This window comes from Ranitomeya variabilis, chromosome 1 (genome assembly GCF_051348905.1).
Source record: "Ranitomeya variabilis isolate aRanVar5 chromosome 1, aRanVar5.hap1, whole genome shotgun sequence".
NCBI lineage: Eukaryota > Metazoa > Chordata > Amphibia > Anura > Dendrobatidae > Ranitomeya > Ranitomeya variabilis.
The window spans coordinates 341,964,864-341,988,731 of record NC_135232.1 but is presented as its reverse complement, the minus strand read 5'-3'; the positions used below and the strand labels follow the sequence as shown (position 1 = coordinate 341,988,731).

The following is a 23,868-nucleotide window of genomic DNA, read 5'->3' as shown; positions in this document are numbered from 1 at the left end:
TCGTATCGCTGGTCGTGATCGTTGATAAGTCTTTTAGTGTAACGGTACCCTTACACCTGCCTTGCCTATGACATGCAGTACTTCTGTAGAAGTCACAAGTGTTCCTTTGGAATGCTGCCCACACTTCTAACACCAAATATAACATTGCTACCCACTTGGGAGCGATTGGAGGTATGACAGAAACCATTTCTATTTAAAGTCCAGTTAGTCTATTTCAGTCCCCATAAACCACATCACAGGAAAATTTAAATATAGCCTTTGTCTGGCACAAAGTGAAATATAAAGTAACAAGTCCATTCAACAGTGCTGGTTAGCCTGCCTGACTTACAGTCCAGCTCCTTAGTTCTTTAGTAAAGGCACTCAATCCAGGAGATCTGCACACCTCCATACACACAGACATGTATGAGAAAAATATGTCTTATTTTACAAAGTGAATCATACCCAGGGGTTGAGATATTGTGAGCAGCTGTCTCTCTCAACTCTTCAGCTGCTCACAATCAACCTGTCATGGCCAATTAACACCTTTTACTCATAAATGTACTAAATCATTACAACATCCTAACAGGGACTAAGAGTAAAGGGAACCTGTCATATTAGACAATGCTATTAACCTGAGGATATGGGGTTAACCTGCAGGTTAATAGCGTTCTGAAGCCATCGCACTGAAAGCTCGGCTACTGGTAGAAAAATAACTTTATTCCTCCTAGCAGTCTCCGGCTTTCAGTCATAGAGGTGCGGCTGACACGGCTTCAGTACACAGTGAGTGACAGCTGTAACCAGATCCCAGCACTCACTGGTAGTCAGCTCTGTACTAATGCACTGCTAAGTAGGCTGTCAATCGCATGGTTATAGCTGTCGCTCACTATGTACTAAGCAGTAACTGAAGCAGTGCGGGACGCGTCTCTATGACTGATATCTGGAGGCTGTTGGCAGGAATAAAGTTGATTTACTCCAGACCACAAGGCTTCCAGTGCGGCGGACGCAGGGATTTTGAATGTTATTAACCTGCAGATTAATCCCATATCTGCAGGCTATTAGAATTTTTTGATCCCCACTGATAGCCTTCAGTCAACAGCCTCCAAACTCCTGTCCCTTACTTTATCTTTTGGATTTGCTCAGTGGTCCTCCTCAGCCTCCCACACAGACGGACATACATTAGACCTGGTCTTCACCAGCCTCTGCTCTCTATCTAACTTCACCACTTCCCCTCTCCCTCTATCCGATCACCATCTTCTCACTTTCTCATCCCTGTCCTCCTCACCTGTCACTCATGTCCAGCAACATGCGCACCCCCGCAGAAACCTTGCACACGTAGACACCCACACGCTCTCTGACTCTATTCTACCACTGGCATCCATATCTTCACTCCACGACACAGACAGTACTACTGCTTTCTACAATGCCATTCTCACATCAGCTATTGATGCGGTCGCCCCTCTCGTTCATGTCAAAGCACGACTTATCAGCAGACAACCCTGGCACAATAAGACCACTAAAAAGCTTTGGCAAGTGTCCAGGATTGCCGAGCGGCATTGGAAGAAAACAAATTCGCAAGACGACTTCACTGCATTCAAACATGCAACACTCGCTTTCAAATCTACCCTGACCTCTGCTATACAGGCCTACTTCACAACCCTCCTATGTTCCCTATCCCACTACCTCAAACAGTTATTCAAAACTTTTAACTCCCTCCTCCTCCCACCACTGCCCCTCCAACCTCCCTCATCTCTGCTGAGGACTTTGCCACACACTTTAAAAATGAGATCGACCAAACAAGGCAAGTGTTCATTGTTCAACCACCACAACCCCTTTGTATAACACACCAATGCCCAAACCCCATAACCTCCCTATCCAACATCACTGAAGAGGAGCTTAGTTAGTCCTTTCCAAATCGCACCTCACCACCGATGCGCTTGACCCCATTCCATCCCACCTTCTCCCCAACCTCACCGCCACTCTTACCCCATCCCTAACCCACTTCTTCAATCTATCACTATCTTCTGGTACTTTCCCTTCGGTTTTCAATCATGCCACAATCACGCCTATCATTAAAAAGCCAACCCTCGATCCAACTGCTATGTCCAGCTATCGCCCAATATCTCTGCTCCCATTTGCTTCCAAACTCCTGGAGCAGCACATCCACGCTGAACTTTCCTCCCACCTCTCATCTAACTTGCTCTTTGACAACCTACAATCTGGTTTCCACCCCCACTTATCAACTGAGACAGGCCTGGCCAAAATTAGTAATGACCTACTTATAGCCAAAGCTAACGGACAATACTCTATACTCCTCCTCCTTGACCTGTCCTCTGCTTTCGACACAGTTGACCACTACCTCCTACTACAGATCCTCTCCTCCTTTGGCAAAGAACTCGCCCTATCCTGGATCTCCTCATACCTTTCCAACCACACATTCAACATCTCCCACTCTCACACTACCTCCTCATCCCACCCTCTCTCTGTTGGAGTCCCCCATGGCTCTGTTCTAGGACCCGTACTCTTTCAAGCTATGGATTCCAGTACCACCTTTATGCTGATGACATTCAGATCTAACTTTCTGGCCCAGACATCGCCTCTCTGCTGTCCAGAATCCCAGAGTGTCTATCTGCCATATTCTCCTTCTCCTCTCGCTTCCTCAAAACTCAATGTGTACAAATCTGTACTCATCATCTTTCCTCCATCTCATAGATCTTCCTTACTTGACCTATCCTTCGCAATTAATGACATCATGCTTTCCCCTGTACCAGAAATCCGCTGCCTCGGAGTAACCGTTGATTCTGCCCTGTCCTTCAAACCACACATCCAAGTTCTTTCCTCTTCCTGTCGCCTCCAGCTCAAAAATATCTCCAGAATCCGTCCATTCCTCAACCCTCAATCTACTAAAATGCTTGTGCATGCGCTCATCATCTCCTGCCTCGACTACTGCAACATCCTTTTCTGTGGCCTCCCTGCTAACACCCTTGCACCTCTCCAGTCCATCCTTAACTCTGCTGTCCAACTAATTCCTCTTTCTCCTCGCTACTTCTCCGCTTCTCCCCTCTGCAAATCACTTCACTGGCTCTCATTCCCTCAGCGTATCCAGTTCAAATTACTAATACTAACCTACAAAGCCATCCATAACCTGTCTCCTCCATATATCTCTGAACTAATCTCCCGATATCTTCCCTCACGTAATCTCCGGTCCTCCCAAGACCTCCTTCTCTCCTCCACACTTATCCGCTCCTCACCCAACCGCCTCCAAGACTTCTCCCGAATATCCCCCATCCTCTGGAATTCTTTGCCCAAACACGTCCGACTATCAACCACATTAGGATCCCTCAGACAGAACCTGAAAACCCACCTCTTCTGTAAAGCTTACATCCTGCACTGAACCCGCTGCCTCCTCACTACTACCGGAGCTACCGCCTCAACAACAGCGGAGCTGCTGCAACCCCCCAACCTACTGTCTCCTTCCCCACCATTCTGTAGAATGTAAGCCCTCAAGGGCAGGGTCCTCTCCCCTCTGTATCAGTCTGTGATTGTTAGTTTGCTTACTGTAAGTAATATCTGTAATTTGTATGTAACCCCTTCTCATGTACAGCACCAAGGAATCAATGGTGCTATAAAAATAAATAATAATTTCACCAGGTTCCCTTTAAGAAAATACTTTACACCTCAAAACCTAGACTAAGCAAAATCCAAAGCCACCTCTTGGTGTGCCGCCTTGATCATGACATTGGAGGAAAATAATCCTTGTAAATTGCAAAGTTAAAACACAGTAAATCCATCTTAAAGGTAATATTCTGTCAAATGAGAAAATGAAAAATCAGCCCACATCAGCTCCAAAATGATAAGCAATTATCTGCACAATTAATAAGCATGAAAATGTTCTCGTCTGCTAACGCCTTCTATGTTGTTCTTATTGACTCATTGTTGTGCACAATTTTAACATAGCAACATTGTTAGGCGAACGTCAGACTACTTATAACAACAGCTCTTGTTGTAGCATTGTGGCAAGTTTACAAGATGTTATGTTATAAATAATTGAATACATGAAGACTTATTTAAAGGGGAAGTATACTTTTGTACTTACTTTTTAATGTTAATTTAATTCCTAAAATGGCTTGCTGCTGGAAATTACTGGCTTAGGGTTAGGGTTGTGTTAGGGTAAGGCCAGGATCACACATACGCGAGATATGGCTGAGTCTTGCAGGTGAAAACCGAGCTCTGGCACCGGCACTCCAGAGCGGAGCGTGCAGCCGCACAGTAATACATGATGACGTATTCAATATGACAACCTAATGTTATCATATTCTGTGTCGTACGTGTAGACTCAAAATACTTACTATTCTACTGGATAAAATCCTTGAGGGGTGTGGTTTCCAAAATGGTGTCACTTGTGGGGGGTTTCCACTGTTTAGGCACATCAGGGGCTCTCCAAATGCAACATGGAATCTGCTCTCGATTCCAGCCAATTTTTGGGTCAAAAAGTCAAACGGTGCTCCTTGCTTTCTGAGCCCTGCCGTGCAGCAGTAGATTTCCCCACAAATGGGGTATCGGCGTGCTCAGCAAAAATTGCACAAACTTCTTGAATGTGGTTTTGAACATCTTAAGTGGTGCACTTTTTAGAATGGTGTCACTTTTGAGTATTTTCTGTCATATAGACCCCTCAAAGTCACTTCAAATGTGAGGTTGTCCCTAAAAAATAGTTATGTAAATTTTGTTGGAAAAATGAGAAATCGCTGGTCAACTTTTAACCCTTATACCTTCCTAACAAAAAATATGTTTCCAAAATTGTGATGATGTAAAGCAGAAATGTGGGAGATGTTATTCATGAACTATTTTGTGTGATATAACTCTCTGATTTAAGAGCACAAAAATTTAAAGTTTGAAAATTGTACAATTTTCAAATTTTTTTCCAAATTTCTGTTTTTTTCATAAATAAATGCAAGTCACACCGAAGAAATGTTACCACTATGTTAAAGTACAATATATCATGAAAAAAGTGGGATTGTTGAAGGGGTGCACCGGGTCATTACCACTTAAATAGACAGTGGTCAAATTGTAAAATTTGTCTAGGACACCAAGGTCAAAATTGGCTTGGTTACTAATGGGTTAAATCATGGCATAAACCAGTGCAAGGTTCAACAAAATAAACAGGGCCTTTCTGGCAAAACTGGGAAACAAAAAGATAAAGTATAGCACAGTCCATAGACCTGTGGGAATCCGCCCACTCAGGGTACAATCATCAGTGTCCAGCACAGTTGCACATAAACACTTCTCTGGAGCTCTCCTGCCTCAAGACCCACAGACAGAGAAAAAAAGTCAGTGGGCTGGACATTTAACCCCTTCATGACCCAGCCTATTTTGACCTTAATGACCTGGCCGTTTTTTGCAATTCTGACCAGTGTCCCTTTATGAGGTAATAACTCGAGAATGCTTCAACGGATTCCAACGGTTCTGAGATTGTTTTTTCGTGGCATATTGGGCTTCATGTTAGTGGTAAATTTAGGTCAATAATTTTTGCGATTATTTGTGAAAAAAATGGAAATTTGGCTAAAATTTAGAAAATTTCGCAATTTTCAAATTTTGAATTTTTATTCTGTTAAACCAAAGAGTTATGTGACACAAAATAGTTAATAAATAACATTTCCCACATGTCTACTTTACATCAGCACAATTTTGTAAACAAAATTTTTTTTGCTAGGAAGTTATAAGGGTTAAAATTTGACCAGCGATTTCTCATTTTTACAACGAAATTTACAAAACCATTTTTTTTAGGGACCACCTCACATTTGAAGTCAGTTTGAGGGGTCTATATGGCTGAAAATACCCAAAAGTGACACCATTCTAAAAACTGCACCCCTCAAGGTGCTCAAAACCACATTCAAGAAGTTTATTAACCCTTCAGGTACTTCACAGCAGCAGAAGCAACATGGAAGGAAAAAATGAACATTTAACTTTTTAGTCACAAAAATGATGTTTTAGCAACAATTTTTTTTATTTTCCCAAAGGTAAAAAGAGAAACTGGACCCCAAACGTTATTGTACAATTTGTCCTGAGTACGCTGATACCTCATATGTGGGGGGGAACCAATGTCTGGGTGCACGACAGGGCTCGGAAGGCAAGGAGCGCCATTTGACTTTTTGAATGAAAAATTGGCTCCAATCTTTAGCGGACACCATTTCGCGTTTGGAGAGCCTCTGTGTGCCTAAACATTGGAGCTTCCCCACAAGTGACCCCATTTTGGAAACTAGACCCCCCAAGGAGCTTATGTAGATGCATAGTGAGCTCTTTTAACCCCCAGGTGCTTCACAAATTGATCCGTAAAAATGAAAAAGTACTTTTTTTTCACAAAAAATTTCTTTTAGCCTCAATTTTTTCATTTTCACATGGGCAACAGGATAAAATGGATCCTAAAATGTGTTGGGCAATTTCTCCTGAGTACACAGATACTTCATATGTGGTCACAAACCACTGTTTGTGCACACGGCAAGGCTCAGAAGGGAAGGAGCGCCATTTGACTTTTGAATGAAAAATTAGCTCCAATTGTTAGCTGACACCATGCCACGCTTAGAGAGCCCCTGTGGGCCTAAACATTGGAGCTCCCCCACAAGTGACCCCATTTTAGAAACTAGACCCCCCAAGGAACTTATCTAGATGCATAGTGAGCACTTTGAACCCCCCGGTGCTTCACAAATTGATCCGTAATTATGAAAAAGTACTTTTTTTTCCACAAAAATTTTATTTTAGCCTCAATTTTTTTAATTTTTACATGGGCAGCAAAATAAAATGGATCCTAAAATGTGATGGGCAATTTCTCCTGAGTATACCGATACCTCACATGTGGGGGTGAACCACTGTTTGGGCGCATGGCAAGGCTCGAAAGGGAAGCAGCGCCATTTGACTTTTTGAGTGAAAAATTAGCTCCAATTGTCAGCGGACACCATGCCACGCTTAGAGAGCCCCTGTGGGCCTAAACATTGGAGCTCTCCCACAAGTGACCCCATTTTGGAAACTAGACCCCCCAAGGAACTTATCCAGATGCATAATGAGCACTTTGAACCCCCTGGTGCTTCACAAATTGATCCGTAATTATGAAAAAGTACTTTTTTTCCACAAAAATTTTATTTTAGCCTCAATTTTTTTAATTTTTACAAGGGCAACAGGATAAAATAGATCCTAAAATTTGTTGGGCAATTTCTCCTGAGTACACCGATACCTCATATGTGGGGGTAAACCACTGTTTGGGAGCACGGCAAGGCTCGGAAGGGAAGCAGCGCCATTTGACTTTTTGAGTGAAAAATTAGCTCCAATTGTCAGCGGACACCATGCCACGCTTAGAGAGCCCCTGTGGGCCTAAACATTGGAGCTCCCCCACAAGTGACCCCATTTTGGAAACTAGACCCCCCAAGGAACTTATTTAGATGCATAGTGAGCACTTTGAACCCCCAGGTGCTTCATAAATTGATCCGTAATTATGAAAAAGTACTTTTTTTCCACAAAAATTTTATTTTAGCTTCAATTTTTTTAATTTTTACATGGACAGCAAGATAAAATGGATCCTAAAATTTGTTGGGCAATTTCCTCCGAGTATACGGGCGCACGACAAGGCTCGGAAGTGAAGCAGCGCCATTTGACTTTTTGAATGGAAAATTAGCTCCAATCATTAGCGGACACGTTGCATATTGAAAGTATGTAGTATATGTCAGGTTGGTATGTGGTTTAGTGTACGTCAGGATGGTGTGTGTTGTGTAGTATACACCACACACACACCAACCTGACATACACTATATCACACACCAACCTGACACTACGTCAGGTTGGTGTGTGTGGTGTAGTGTACGTCAGGTTGGTGCCACACACACCAACCTGACGTACACTATACCACACACCAACCTGACGTACACAACGCCACACACACCAGCCTGACACGCTACGTCAGGCTGGTGTGTGTGGTGTAGTGTACGTCAGGTTGTTGTGTGGTGTATTGTACGTCATGTGTGGTGTAGTATACACCCCACACACCAACCTGATGTACACAACGCCACACACACCAACCTGACACGCTACGTCAGGCTGGTGTGTGTGGTGTAGTGTACGTCAGGTTGTTGTGTGGTGTAGTGTACGTCATGTGTGGTGTAGTATACACCCCACACACCAACCTGACGTACACAACGCCACACACACCAACCTGACACGCTACGTCAGGCTGGTGTGTGTGGTGTAGTGTACGTCAGGTTGTTGTGTGGTGTATTGTACGTCATGTGTGGTGTAGTATACACCCCACACACCAACCTGACATACACAACGCCACACACACCAACCTGACACGCTACGTCAGGCTGGTGTGTGTGGTGTAGTGTACATCAGGTTGTTGTGTGGTGTAGTGTACATCATGTGTGGTGTAGTATACACCCCACACACCAACCTGACGTACACAACGCCACACACACCAACCTGACACGCTACATCAGGCTGGTGTGTGTGGTGTAGTGTACGTCAGGTTGTTGTGTGGTGTAGTGTACGTCATGTGTGGTGTAGTATACACCCCACACACAAACCTGACGTACACAACGCCACACACACCAACCTGACACGCTACGTCAGGCTGGTGTGTGTGGTGTAGTGTACGTCAGGTTGTTGTGTGGTGTAGTGTACGTCATGTGTGGTGTAGTATACACCCCACACACCAACCTGACGTACACAACGCCACACACACTAACCTGACACGCTACGTCAGGCTGGTGTGTGTGGTGTAGTGTACGTCAGGTTGTTGTGTGATGTATTGTACGTCATGTGTGGTGTAGTATACACCCCACACACCAACCTGACATACACAACGCCACACACACCAACCTGACACGCTACGTCAGGCTGGTGTGTGTGGTGTAGTGTACGTCATGTTGTTGTGTGGTGTATTGTACGTCATGTGTGGTGTAGTATACACCCCACACACCAACCTGACGTACACAACGCCACACACACCAACCTGACATGCTACATCAGGCTGGTGTGTGTGGTGTAGTGTACGTCAGGTTGTTGTGTGGTGTAGTGTACGTCATGTGTGGTGTAGTATACACCCCACACACCAACCTGACGTACACAACGCCACACACACCAACCTGACACGCTACGTCAGGCTCGTGTGTGTGGTGTAGTGTACGTCAGGTTGTTGTGTGGTGTAGTGTACGTCAGGTCGGTGTCGTATAGTGTACGTCAGGTTGGTGTGTGTGTGGTGTATACTACACCACACACACCAACCTGACGTACACTACACCAAACATCAACCTGACATACACTACACCACACACACCAACCTGACGTAGTGTGTCAGGTTGGTGTGTGTGGCGTAGTGTACGTCACATTGGTGTGTGGTGTGGTATAGTGTACGTCAGGTTGGTGTGTGTGGTGTTGTGTATGTCAGCCTGGTGTGGGTGAGTCCATGTCAGGATGTGTTTAGTCAATGGACGTGTGATGAATTCTGAAGCATTCATTCAAACACAGTCCAGGTTTGTCAGGACACGTTTCACATTGGAAACGAGTTGTTTTTCTTGTCCCCCTTTTATAGCACACTCGGCACCTTTTTCTTATCCCCTCTCTGGGAAAATGTTGCCCTGGTACAATACGGGAAGCTTGAGTTCCAGAGGTGCTGGGGCCCGCTCCTTCCTCGCCTCCAAACATCAGGGCCTTTATCACCGCCTCCTGGAACTGAAGGAAGGTGTTGTTGGTCTGGCCTGCACATCGTGATAGCACGTATGCGTTATACAGTGCCATTTGTACGATGTGCACAGCCAGTTTTTTATACCACACCTTCGTCTTCCTCATGGCACTATAGGGCTGGAGGACTTGATCAGAAAGATCAACTCCCCCCATGTGTTTGTTGTACCCCAGGGCACAGTCCGGTTTTTGGACCTGTACTGGGGTACCTCGAACGGTGGTGGCCGTGGTGCCGGGACCATGGATTGTGGTCAAGAAAAAGACGTCCCTTTTGTCTTTGAACTTGACCACAAGCATGTTGCCGCTACATTGGGCCCGGCTCTAACCCTTTGGGAGAACCTGCTCAATTAGTGACAAAGGGAGACCCCTCTGGTTTCTCCGCACGGTACCGCAAGCGACGGTAGCTCTGGCAGAGAGGGATTGAAAGAGTGGGATGCTTGTATAAAAGTTATCAACGTACAGATGGTAACCTTTATCAAGCAGTGGGTGGACCAAATCCCACACTATTTTCCCACTCACCCCCAGAGCGGGTGGACATTCTGGGGGCTGGATCCTGCTGTCCTTTCTTTGATAAACTCTAAAGCTGAGAGTGTACCCTGAGGTACTCTCACAGATCTTGTAGAGCTTTATCCCGTACCTCGCCCTTTTGCTGGGCAGGTACTGACGGAACTGAAGCCGCCCTTTGAAGTGGATGAGGGATTCATCCACACAAATTTCCCTTTGGGGAATGTACACTTCAGCAAACTTGTTGCTGAAGTGTTCGATAACTGGCCGAATTTTGAACAGTCTGTCAAAATTCGGGTCATCGCGGGGAAGGATGTCAGTGTTGTCCCTAAAATGGAGAAATTTATGAATCGCCTCAAAAAGTTTGCGATTCATAACCATGCCATATATTGGAGTTTGATATAAAATATCAGTACTCCAGTATTGGCGAATTTCTGGTTTCTTCACAATCCCCATGTGAAGGACCAGTCCCCAATATTTCAACATTTCTGCAGAGTCAACGGGACTCCAAGCAGAAAATGATGAAACTGGGTTTTGGGAAAAAAATTGCATGGCGTACAAATTTGTTTGCTCCACCATGAGACTGACGATTGACTCAGAGAAAAAGACTTTGAAAAAGTCTATTTCCCTGAGGTTGGCAGTCTCAAATTGGATTCCTGATTGGGGAATGAAATCAGGAATCCGTGGAGCAAAATTTTCAGGGACGGGGGTCCAGGTGGGGGCACTAGTGCTAGGTTGGGCATGACTAGCACTAGGTTGGGGGTTACTTACCCTTGGCTGTGTGTCTTCTCCCCTGGGCTCCGGCTCTCCTCCCCTGGGCTCCGGGCAATTTCTCGTCCTGCGACATCTTGGGGGTGGCGAGTCCGTGTCACTAGAGGAGGAAGAGTGGGAGGAATACAAAAAAGTGGGGTCCTCTCCCTCACTATCAGCTTCGGAGGCAAGAAAGGAACATGCCTCCTCAGCTGAGTACAGCCTTTGTGACTGGGATGACTGGGATGAGCGGGACATTGTGTGTGGTGTGTGTGTAAAAAAAAATCTAAACTTTATTATAGTGTTGCGTGTGCGTGTGTATGTGCGAGTGTTTGGTGAAACTCTTCTGCAGGAGGAGGCTGTCAGGTGCAGGGGGGCTGTCAGGCGCGGGGGGCTGTCAGGCACGGGGGGGCTGTCAGGCGCGGGGGGGCTGTCAGGCGCGGGGGGGCTGTCAGGCGCGGGGGGGCAGGAAGGGGCTGAGGAGATGCAGCGTCAGATGGAGATGGAGCTGGCAGCAGCGATAAGGGGGGTGATCAGGTGGACAGGGGGGGCAGGGGGTGATCAGGGGGGCAGGGGGGGTTCAGCGGGGCAGGGGGTGATTAGAGGTGATCACTGAAGAGGGTGATCACTAGGTGAGGAGGGGCTGACAGGCGCAGGGGGTGGTAGGAGAGGAGAAATTAGCGCGGCAGCTGCAGGTGATAGAGGAGTACAGGGGGTGATCAGTGGGGGGCAGGGGGTGATCAGGGGGGCGGGGGGGGCAGGGGGTGATCAGGGGGGGCAGGGGGTGATTAGGGGTGATCACTAAAGAGGGTGATCACCAGGGGAGGAGGGGCTGACAGGCGCAGGGGGCGGTAGGAGAAGAGAAATTAGCGAGACAGCCGCAGGTGATAAAGGAGTGCAGGGGGTGATCAGTGGGGGGCAGGGGGTGATCAGGGGGGGGGCAGGGGGTGATCAGGGGGGGGGGCAGGGGGTGATCAGGGGGGGCAGGGGGTGATTAGGGGTGATCACTAAAGAGGGTGATCACCAGGGGAGGAGGGGCTGACAGGCGCAGGGGGCGGTGGGAGAGGAGAAGTTAGCGTGGCAGCTGCAGGTGATAAAGGGGGGCAGGGGGTGATCAGTGGGGGGCAGGGGGTGATCAGGGGGGCGGGGGGGGCAGGGGGTGATCAGGGGGGGCAGGGGGTGATTAGGGGTGATCACTGAAGAGGGTGATCACCAGGTGAGGAGGGGCTGACAGGCGCAGGGGGCGGTAGGAGAAGAGAAATTAGCGAGACAGCCGCAGGTGATAAAGGAGTGCAGGGGGTGATCAGTGGGGGGCAGGGGGTGATCAGGGGGGTGGGGGGGCAGGGGGTGATCATGGGGGTGTGGGGGGGCAGGGGGTGATCAGGGGGGGCAGGGGGTGATTAGGGGTGATCACTGAAGAGGGTGATCACCAGGGGAGGAGGGGCTGACAGGCGCAGGGGGCGGTGGGAGAGGAGAAATTAGTGTGGCAGCTGCAGGTGATAAAGGTGGGCAGGGGGTGACCAGTGGGGGGCAGGGGGTAATCAGGGGGGCGTGGGGGGCAGGGGGTGATCACTGAAGAGGGTGATCACTAGGGGAGAAGGGGCTGACAGGCCTGGGGGGTAGGAGAGGAGAAAATGGAGCACGCAGCAGCAGGTGACAAAGGGGGGCAGGGGGTTGATCAGGTGGACAGGGGGGGCAGGGGGGTGATCAGGTGGGGCAGGGGGTGATTAGCGGTGATTACTGACTATGGTGATCACCAGGGGAGGAAAGGCTGACAGGTGCAGGGAGCTGTAGAAGAGAAATAAGCACGGCAGCTGGGGGGGCGATCACCGGAGCAGGGGGTGATCAGGGGGGCAGGGGGGAGGGAGCGGAGGTTGGGGGGAGTGGAGGACAGGAGAGGGGAGGTACCTGTCCTCCGCAGCAGCGGCGGTGCTGGCAGTGGGGGAGGCGGTGGCAGCGGCGGCGCCGACACTGAAGATGTGTGCAGCAGCGGCGGCGATCGCGGTGTCTGGGGGGGCAGGTGAGCAGTCAGGCACCTCGCTCCTCAGCTTCCACGGATGGGATGAAGCTGAGGAGCGAGGCAGGCATTGTTTTTCTCCGCCCCCCCACATCTAATTGGAGGGCTAGCGTCACATGGACGCTAGCTCCAATCAGATCAGAGGGGGGTGAAAAAAAGGACAGCAGCAGTGATCGTAGCCCCGGGGGGGCAAAGCCACCCCCCCTGGGGTGAAGTATAGGTCCCCCTGCACCTGCGGGTCGGGTGACCTTTCATTAACCCCGGTCACCCGACCCGCAGGAACGCAATCCTTCTGTGACACAGCATATGCGTCACAGGTCGGATTGGCACCGACTTTCATGATGCATACGCTGTGTCACAGGTCGGGAAGGGGTTAACTTGGGGGGTGAAGATATGATGAGTAGCCATCCAGCCTATCTCTTACAACTACTCACAAAAAAACAACCCTGTCATGGCTGATTAACCCCTTTCAGCACATAACATGCTGGAGAGAAACTTCTGGGTTTTCTCGTTACGGAAGATCGTAATCTACGTGATACATATCTCTACATTGCTAGTGACCCTGTCACAATGTGTGTATGCCTATACAGTATGTACTGTATATCTTTAGGACCCTCTGTCACAGCCACCTGCTCTGCTACTTGCAAACAAACACTGACACACCCAACCCTTTGCTGCAGGGCTTTTAAATGGAATCTGTGGCTATGGGCCACTTGTAAGACCCGGCCCGGAGGGAACAAACTGCCCCACTACCATCGTGTAGCTCGCTCTAAAAATAAAAGCCCATGCTGGGTTCTCTTAAATCTGCCTTGGGCAAATAGCTTGCCCAAGACCAAACTTACTTTTATTCTGCCCTGCAATCACAGCTATATCTGTGGCTGCAATGCACTCCATCGGTCTCAATATGCTTCTATGCACATCCTGGGGGACCCATAGTGACCCTCGCATGTAACACCTGTCACCCTCTCACAGCATCCACAGACTAAAATGGGGAAGTATCCTCCAATATAAGGAAAAGAGAATACTGAATGCTGCAATTTATTTTACCCGGACAATATTTCCATTTAAGAAAAAAGGTCATCTAAACAGCGCCTATGAATTGCATTGGTACATTCATCTGAACAAGCCATTAGAGTTGCATTGGCAAGAAAAAGACATAGTGAAAAGGCATGTGAAAATGTAGGTCTATAGGTCTACGCTGAGATTATTTTTTTCTCAGTAACATATATGACCAGAGCAGGACTATATTGTACCAAGAGCCATAGAAAGACAACCGCAGACATGCACCTTGTAAAAAACATTCCATGCATACCGCTGGCTCAATTGTCACCTCTTGGCAGTGTATTAATAAGGCACTTGATACCTAATAAACTAACACCCAGATGAGCGCGTTCCACAAAGAACACGTAAAGGTACAGGTAAATTGTGTCAGGGTTCCAAGGCAAACACTATTACACTATTACATTTTCTACTATTTCAGTGGTTAAGTGACTAATACTTGGCTGTCAGAACAGGGTGTGTGCCGATGTTATCTGTATTCAAGCAACACTCTGCCCGTTTCGAACAATAATTCAATTTACCTGCCTGTCTCATTTTACATTTCAAATGTCGGAAAGCACAATTGCAGCGATATTGACAAAAAATATTCTGAAAATATTCTTTTTTTTCTTGTTCTAAGCACTATGCTGTAGAAAACTTTCACTATGTGGCAGATATACACCATAGACTTCTATTAAAGCACCACTCCAGCATTTTTGTTCTCATTTTAGTGCTGGAGTCATACCACTAATCTAAGTTCCCTGACCCTTGCGTTATACTCACAAGTCGCTGTCCAGCTATTCCGGGAGCCGCTCTGGCCCGCACAGCCATCTTGTGATCGCAACTTCCAACTAGCCGTAAGTCAGAGGTAATGGTCATAAGTTCACAATAAAAGTCTATACCTTTTGCTGACTCTCATAGACTTACATTGATTTGTAACTTCCAATTACCCAGAAAACACTGGAGCGATCTGGCAGGTCACAGCCCGCAGAAAACTGATCGGAAGGGCACTGGGAAGAGCTGAAGACACCAGCTGGCTGCCAAGTATAATACTAGGAGCAGAAATCTTAGATTAGAAGCACAACTCCAGGGCTGCAATAAATAAAAAAACACTAGAGTGGTGTTTGGTGTCAAAATTAATTTTTGTGTCTTGGCTGGGATCAAAATTAATTTGGAGTTCTGGTATGGGGATAAAATAGATTAAGGAGTCCAATCGTTCTCACTCATCAGTGTAAATAAAATCAGTCCAGTGTTGTTCCTGAAAAGTAGGACGAGTGTCACGCGAGTACAATGCAATTTTTCTCACCTAGCATCCGTATAACATGCCTATGCAATCCGTATGCAATATGTTTTTAACATCAGCTTTTACATATAGTAATTATCTATGTCATTCCAAGCTAGTTTACCAACTTATAAAACAATCTTATATACAGATATAGATATATACATAGATGTCACGGAGATATATACTCAGTGCAGTGCAGCTTACCGTACATGTCTTTAGCTCAAAATTAAATAAAAGAAAAAAAATGGAGTGGGGTCCACCCTTTTTTTTCTTAACCAGCTGAGGGAAAGCTGACTGCTGGGGGCTTATGTTTATAGTATGGGAAGGGGGTAATAAAAATTGAGCTTCCCAGGCTATTAATATCAGCTGTCTACTAGCCTTTACTGGTTATTAACAAGGGGTGACCCCCCAAAAAATGATCTGGGGTCCCCCTATAATTAATAACCAGCAAAGGCAGACAGCTGCAGTCTGATATTAATGGCCTAGGAAGGGACCATGGATATTGGTCACCTTCCTGGCTAAGAATATCAGCCCTCAGCCACCCCAGAAATGGCTCATCCATTAGATGCGCCAATTCTAGTGCTTAGCCTCCGCCCTTCCCACTTGCCTTGGTGTGGTGGCAAGTGGGATAAAAGTATTGGGGTTGATGTCAGCTTTTTCATGTGCAGTGAAAGATGCTTGCTAAGCGTATGAGCCCATATCAAAGGCAGGGACATGACCATGGACACACCTATACATCCAAGTTCATGAAGATGTTAAATCATTAGAAAAGTTGAGCCCAATATGCTCAAAACCTTATAAATAAGTCTTTGAGTTTTTGGAGATTTTGGAGATTTTTAGGTCTATGGATCAGCGGTATGTCAAGTGCAGGAAAATGAAGAATAAGCTGTGAAGATTACCCTTTCTACATAAAGCTTGGCAGTGGCTCAATGATGATCTGTGGGTGCTTTGCTTCCTCTGCCTCTGGGAACCAGCAGCATGTGGAAAGCAAGATTGAATCAAAAAGTTTAAAGAATGGACATTACTGGACCTTCCAACAGGCCAATAATCATATGTCCACCAGGTTTGGTTCAGAACTAGTCCTGGAAGATTCTGGAGCGGTCACTACAGTTGCCTGACTGAAAATCTTTGAATGGATTCAAATAAAGTGTTTGCGGGATACAAAGCCAAAAAATAGGCCATTGCATTGCCATGGGCTATGATTCCTCAGGAACACTGCTAGAAGCTGTTCTCTGGCTCTGCATCATGTTTGCAGCAGATCATAACCGCTATAGCTCCTCTACTAAGTAATAAAGAGTCTTGTGATGAAAGAGTTGAATAATCCTGCAACTGTAGTGGTCATTCAAAGTGACATTGTTGAATTTACAGAAATCACTTGTTACATTAGTTGTTTTGAGGTTTTTAAATTGTTTCATTGGTTTATTGCAAACAGCAGAAAGTTAGTACATTTTGCTCAAAAATCTAATTTGCAAAGTGGGTTGAAAAATTTGCTTGGGACTGCATTTAAGTGTGTAGTGGTAACGGTTATTACAGTGATCTAGAATGGATAGAGAAGAGAAAAGCAAATGTCTACAACCAGATAACATTGCCTGGTCAGCTTCGAACTTTACTTTCGCATGGATTATGTTGCTAAATCCCTATCCACATATATGCACAGGTCTCCTAACTAGTACTGTATGGTCAGCAGTTTTGTAGGGTAAAAACTGTTAACTGACTCTTTACGTGGGCTCTATATGGGCTGTTTGATTTTTAGGTTAGGTGCCACAAACACTATTACTGCAGCACTTAATGGGTTAAGCGGCTGAGATTGGATTTATCTACAATTACAGCTACTGCATTGTGATGTTGGCTGAAATTACAGCGGACACTCGCACATGATGGCACAAGCACAGCCTTAGCCTTAGGCTACATTCACATAACCATATTTTCTGTCGGAATCCTGTCCATGTATGTAACTTGCGAACCAGACTGGCTCACGAAATTCTACGAACATGTGAACTCAGCCTAAGGCCGGGGTCACATGAGCGTATATTCTCGCATCTGCGAGAATCAGGTCACTCACCGTATGTAAATCACACTCTGATCAGAATATGATTATAGTATGATCTGATTCACTCGGATGAGAAGATGGAGAAAAAAATTCTCCATCTTCTCTATTCTGCGAGTCCGTGGAAATAGAACTGCACTCAGATCTCACCTGAGTGCAGTTCAATAGTTTCCACAGACTCATAGACTTTCATGGCCAAGTGCAATCTTAAAATCAGATTAAACTTGAGCATGCAGCGCTTTCTTCCTCGGACCGGCTGTGTCTGAGGAAACAATCTGACGTGACCGGCTCTATAGCCTAACATTGATGTTTTGTCAGATCGCACTCAGACCGAAAATACAGCAATGTGCACAAGCCCTAAAGGACATGAACGCTTTTTAAGATGAAATAGATGATTTTTGACATACCATTTGTTAGTAGCTAAGTTTTAAAAATTGCACCAAGTTTCATATTTCACAGTGTGTATTGAAACACTAAGATGAGGACATCAGATCTCAAAGCTTAAACAATTCTGAAACAGATAGTGACAGTAATATCATAATATATATAATATAATGCTTCCTAGGAGGAGTATATGCCCATGAACCTTAACCCCTTCACGCCGCAGCCCTTTTTTGTTTTTGCTTTTCTGTTTTTCGCTCCCCTTCTTCCCAGAGCCATAACTTTTAAATTTTTCCATCAATATGGCCATGTGAGGTCTTGTGTTTTGCGGGACGAGTTGTACTTTTCAAGGACACCATCGGTTTTACCATATCGTGTACTCTAAATAGGAAAAAAATTCCAAGTGCGGTGAAATTGCAAAAACAAGTGTAATTCCACAACTGTTTTCTGGATTTTTTTTACAATGTTCACCAAATGCTAAAACTGACCTGCCATTATGATTCTCCAGGTCATTACGATACCAAACATGCAAGGGTTGTTTTTAATTTAAGCGGTGAAAAAAAATCAAAAGTTTGTTAAAAAAAAACAATAAATTGCATCATTTTCTGACACACATAGCGTCTCCATTTTTCCTGAACTAGTGTGAGGGCTAGTGCAGCGCCCCAGAGTCCTGGTCATTGCAGTACTGTGGATCCGCCACTATGGGGAGCCATGGTGCGTTCGATGGCACTGAAGGAGTTCATCCGAGCAGGTATCACAGACACCAATATGTTTCACAGCTGGGCCTACGGGGGGAGCTAAGGGTTCTATTCATTAGGCCACTCCCCACCATAGTGGGTAAACTGGGGGTCAGGCAGGAAGTTAGAGGAGAAAGCTGACTGGATTGAACGAAGCAACACCTTGTGGCAGAGGGTGTTGTGGAGGAAGAGACAGTAGGGTCTCTGTCAGGGGTGGGATCCTGACAGAGGCTTGGCATTGAAAGAGAACGTAACGGGTCCGCGCCAGCTCCGGGAAGCGGCGGGATCCAAGAAAGGACTAGAAGCGAGATAGATTGTGCTGAGTGAGAAACGAGATCAAGCAATAGGAGAATACCAGTAGGGGTCATGCTGTAAGACTGGAGCAACATCCTACTGAGGCGCACTACCGGTGGCCGGAACGCCGAGGGAGTGGAATAGTACACAGCTTCAAGCCATACTCCAAACAGCGGCAGGGCAGTCAGTTTAAGGCGGGCTGTCTAACACATATCACCTATGAAGTCTTGGGGGGCAATTGCGGGAGAGGGGCGTCTCTAGGGTCCCGGAAGAACTCCAGGCCTACCTGACAAACGGGTGCCGTTCTAACTGTAACATCAGGAAGGGACGGAAGATTAGCAGAAGATCAGTTAATCGAGTTGTGAGGGAACACGAGAAACAGACACAACAGTTGTGGGGTACTTTCCATAAGCACAGCAGGGAAGGACTACAACACATAGCGTTAAGAAGGAAGGCACTGATTTCCACCTGTGAAGTGAACTCTGGAGGTGCCATTGGACCGGCCGGACTTGCGCAGCCTGGTGAACCATATTCTGGACTGAGGACTCAGAGATCTCCAGTAAAGAGGTAAAGAGACTGCAACCTGGTGTCCTCGTTATTTACCGCGACCTGCACCCCACAACTGCACCGTTACAACACCACTTATTGCTCCGGACGTCCCCCACTGACAGACAGGGCCACGGACCGGGTCTAGCCACCGTGACAACCCCAGGACTGAGACTCAGAGGCCCGGCTCCGGGTACCCCTCGGCCCTGCGGTGGTGTGGGGGCGCTCCACTTATTTTTTGCATGCTGAGTTGACATTTTTAATGATATCATTTTGGTGTGGATACGATCTTTTGATCGCTGTGATTGCATTTCAAAGCAATGTTGTGGTGACCAAAAAAAGAAATTCTGTTTTTACTTTTTTCGCTACTCCGCTTATAGATCGGATTAATTACTTTTATAGCTTGATAGATAGGGTGATTGTGAATGTGGCGATACCAAATATGTGTTTGTCACGATGTGACATGACCCAATGGAGAGTCGGTCAGTGGAAGGCTGAACACACACACAATGGGATGGAAAATGGGAGAGGAAGGCTCTACTGATAGGAAAATGGAGGATGGAGGATGGTTACCACCTGAGCTCAAACTTGAGCCTGTCCCTTGCACTCTCCTAACACCCTAAGAGGGTCCTTCCCCCCACTGCAATGAGGAACCTCATCCCTCGCTGTCACCTAGCACTGCCCTGGCTAGTGCACTGGCTGACAAGGAGTGCTAGCCTCACGACTGAAGATAGTGCTACACAGGGGACAGTGACAAACACGAAAGGGTCAAGGAATAAACATAAATCTTAGCTTCCAGACACCGCTGCCAAGCTCCACACCGCAGATAATACAGAAACAGGACTCCAAACACCAGAAGTAGCTGACACCAGTGAGCTGCAACTGCACAGCTGGTCTCCATAGAGAAACTCTATCACCAACAGTCAGCTGATGCATCAGGTGACCATTTAAAGGATGGTGGGAGTGGCCACCTTCCACAACAGCTGACCCAGCAACTCTGCAGTTACAGCAGATTGCCAGTGGAGGAAAAACTGACATTAACCCTCGCTGGTCCTGAAAGGAAAAAAGCTACATTTAAAACAGAGTGGAACCAGAGCTGCCACGAATCCAAAAATGTATGGTGACAGTGGTTTTTTTTACTTTTTGCATGCTTTAATAGTATCCATGGGAGAATAGAAGCTGCAGTTGTCTGATCGCCTCTGCTACACACAGGCGATGATCAGATCGCCTGTGTGTAGCAGAAATGCTCACTCGCTGTGAGTGCCGACCAGTGGATGCCACTCATAGCTCTCCCCAGGAATGATGACCACAGGAGTCTCCTGCATACCCCGGGTTGTCATGCCAACTCATCTGCAACCCGTGGTCATGTGACACGGGCGCCGAGGGGCGGAATTAGGATCACGATTCCACCAGCGGCTGCTAGGGTCACATGTCAGCTGTTCAACAGCTGACGTGCCAGGAAAGATGTGGGCTCAGCGCCAGAGCCAACATCAAAGAGAGGGACACGACATGCGCAATACATGTATAATGCATGTCGTGAAGGGGTTAAATGTGTCTTTGCTCAACCCAATATCATACAAAACGTATAAAGTTGAAAAAGTTGCACCAAGTTTCATCCTACAATCTTAATTTTTTTTATCTATTCTTAGGCCCATTTGAAATGCAGTTTCATCCTCTCCTGAATTCAAATTTTGCTTATGTGTCCCAGTAATAAAACACATGCTGAATGCGTTCCCTATTAATACAGGTCGTTGTTGCCCTCTCTAACTCTTTTGTAATAGCACTGATGCATTCCTGTACTGATATCACGCTGTTACGGTCTTCAGCAAAGTAAGGATACCTCAAACTGTCCCTGGAACTGAGACTCTAACTATCCCTGTCCCGTTGGTACTCTTGAAGGTAGAGAGGCCCTAGTCTCTGACATTACTATGGTCCTGTTAAACCATGATCTGTCCCTTCCCCCACCCCATGAGGCATGGAACAAAAATGTATTGTAAACAAGACACAAAAGACAAAACAGGTATAACAGAAAACTTCTAGAATTCAAAAGCACTAACCAACAATAGGGAGGAGGATAAGGACAAAGAGAAATAAACTAAATGGGAACAGGAACTAGGAGATATACACAAGAACTACTGCAAACACAGAACACTTCTACAACCACTCTATTACAAACCCTTAGCCTTTGCACACAGCACAGGAAGACCAATCTTTCACCGGCAGGGACAAGAAAGTCTGACCAGCTTATATAGGAAGTGGTAATGACTAAATCGGAAGCAGCTGAAACAGAGTTGCAAGTTTCTGACTAGCATATAACGGGTCGTTAAACTCTTCAGCACCAGAAAAAATGAAATCCATTTAATATGGGACACAAATCACACCAGCTCTTAAGAAGACCTACGATTCATTACCCGACGTGGCCGTCTAACTCTAGGTTTTCCAGGCTGGACATGACACGCTTGTGACAATTGATTTTCCTTCTGGCGAAGCCCTGTGTAATCCAATTCACCCTCCATTTTCAGATTCTGACAGGGGTTCTCTGCAAGATCATGCAAATTACTCTATAAATCTAAATTCAAAAATTATAGTTGGCTGCAAACTGATTTTTTTTTTATGAGGTTCACACTATTATTTTTCATAACAAAAACAACAATTGCTAATTATAGGGGATATATTATTTTAAAAAATTGTAGCATTTTACTATGTTATATATTTCATATTATTTGTATCTCAGTTTACATCATGAAACATGTGCATTCCAAGATAATCTCCTTTAAATTACTTCCTATTAGACCATAGACAATATTATAGAAGTATTTATATTCTAAAAGGCACCCTTTTTAAAAAAAAGAAAAACAAAAAAACATTGCTATCTTACCAATCTGCATTTTTTAAATGTTTGCAATTTACATTTTCTTTGTACAGTGACAACGTATTTCATCATTGCTATTATTCTGTGGATAAAGAAAGCCCTATATATGTGCAATGTATAATATTCAGCACTGCTACTGGATAGGGAATCTGTGAAATGGAGGTTTGTGCCACCTAATCAGAGACTAGCATAATGTAGGGGAAGAGACCCCGCTAATCAGAGACCAGCGTAATGTAGGGGAAGAGACCCCGCTAATCAGAGACCAGCGTAATGTGGGGGAAGAGACCCCCATTCCAGGTTTGTGTCATTTATTGAACTGTTTATTGTAATATGGGGAGGGGTTATACAGAGCTCAGCCTTCAGAAAATTGGTAGATCTGCAGCAAATAAAACAGTGATTCATCAAAACGACAGCAGGCAGCTCTGTAAGTAACATATTATTGGAATTGGGGTCTAAGTCCCTACATTATGCTGCTCTCAGATTGCTTACCAAAAAACAGATGAAAGATTCCCTTTAATGGTGATAATGGGAAATTTGACAGCCAGTAATATGCATATTTCTTTAAACAGCAATTATATCAGAGAAGAAAGAAAGGGTTATACAGTCATGGCTGAAAGCGTTGGCAGCCTTAAAATTGTTCCAGAAAATGAAGTATTTCTCCCCCCAAAATTATTGCAATTACATGTTTTGTTATACACGTTTATCTCCTTTGTGTGTGTTGAAGCAACAAAAAAAAAGATAAAAAAGTCAAATTGACATACTGTATTTTTCAGACTATAAGACGCACCCCAAATTTTCAGAAGGAAAATAAAAGAAAAAAAAATGTGTCAAATGGGGTCCATCTTACAGTCTGAATTCACCTTACTGGGGATGGGTTTCGGCACTGGTGGAGGAGTAGTCACAGAGGTTGTTCGGTGGTCCAGGCTGGTGCGGTGGCCTCCATAAAATCCCATCCCAGGCTGGTGCGGTGGTGCTGCTCTGTGAGGCTGTGGTGGCCTGTAGCGCTATGGTGGCCTGTGTGGCTGCGGTGCTCTGTGGGGCTGTGGTGTTGGGGCTCTGTGCTAGTGCAGCAGCGGTTCTCTGTTCTGTGTGGGGACTCCGCCGGCATTTTGTCAAAGCCTTGAAGCCCCCACAGCTCCATTGCTGCGACACGGTGGCCTCTGGAAAGATGGCCGCCAGGGGCAGTGCATGCTCAGATTCAGATCTCGGCAACGAGATCTCATCCCAAGATCTCGGGAGATGAGATCTCGTTGCTGAGATTTGAATCTGAACATGTGCCACCCCTGGCGGACATCTTTCCGGAGGCCACCGCGTCGCAGCAACGGAGCTGCGGGAGCTTCCGGCATTTGCTAAAAAGCTGGCGGAGCCTCCCATGCAGCACAGAGCCCCACTGCCACCACACCACAAAGCCCCAACACCACCGCACCACAGAGCACAGCTACAGCTGCACCAGCTGCATCGGGACTTCCGCCACCGGGACTGCTACCAGGATTTGTAAGTATATTGCAAGCATAAGACGCACCCCCATTTCCCCAAAAAAAATTTTGGGAAAAAAAAGCGTCTTATGGTCTTTTCAGTGTCTTATGGTAATTTCACACTAAACCCCAAAAATGGTTGAGACAAAATTGTTGGCACCCTCAAGTTAATACTTGGTTGCACACCCTTTGGAATAAATAACTGCAATCAACTGCTTCCTAT

At 46.1% G+C, this 23,868-nt stretch overlaps 1 protein-coding gene across 1 annotated transcript in view; it reads right to left on the bottom strand.

The window, feature by feature from the left end:
• Positions 1 to 23,868, bottom strand: part of AOPEP (aminopeptidase O (putative)) — an 837,890-nt gene that overhangs the window by 512,084 nt on the left and 301,938 nt on the right. The window lies entirely within an intron of this gene.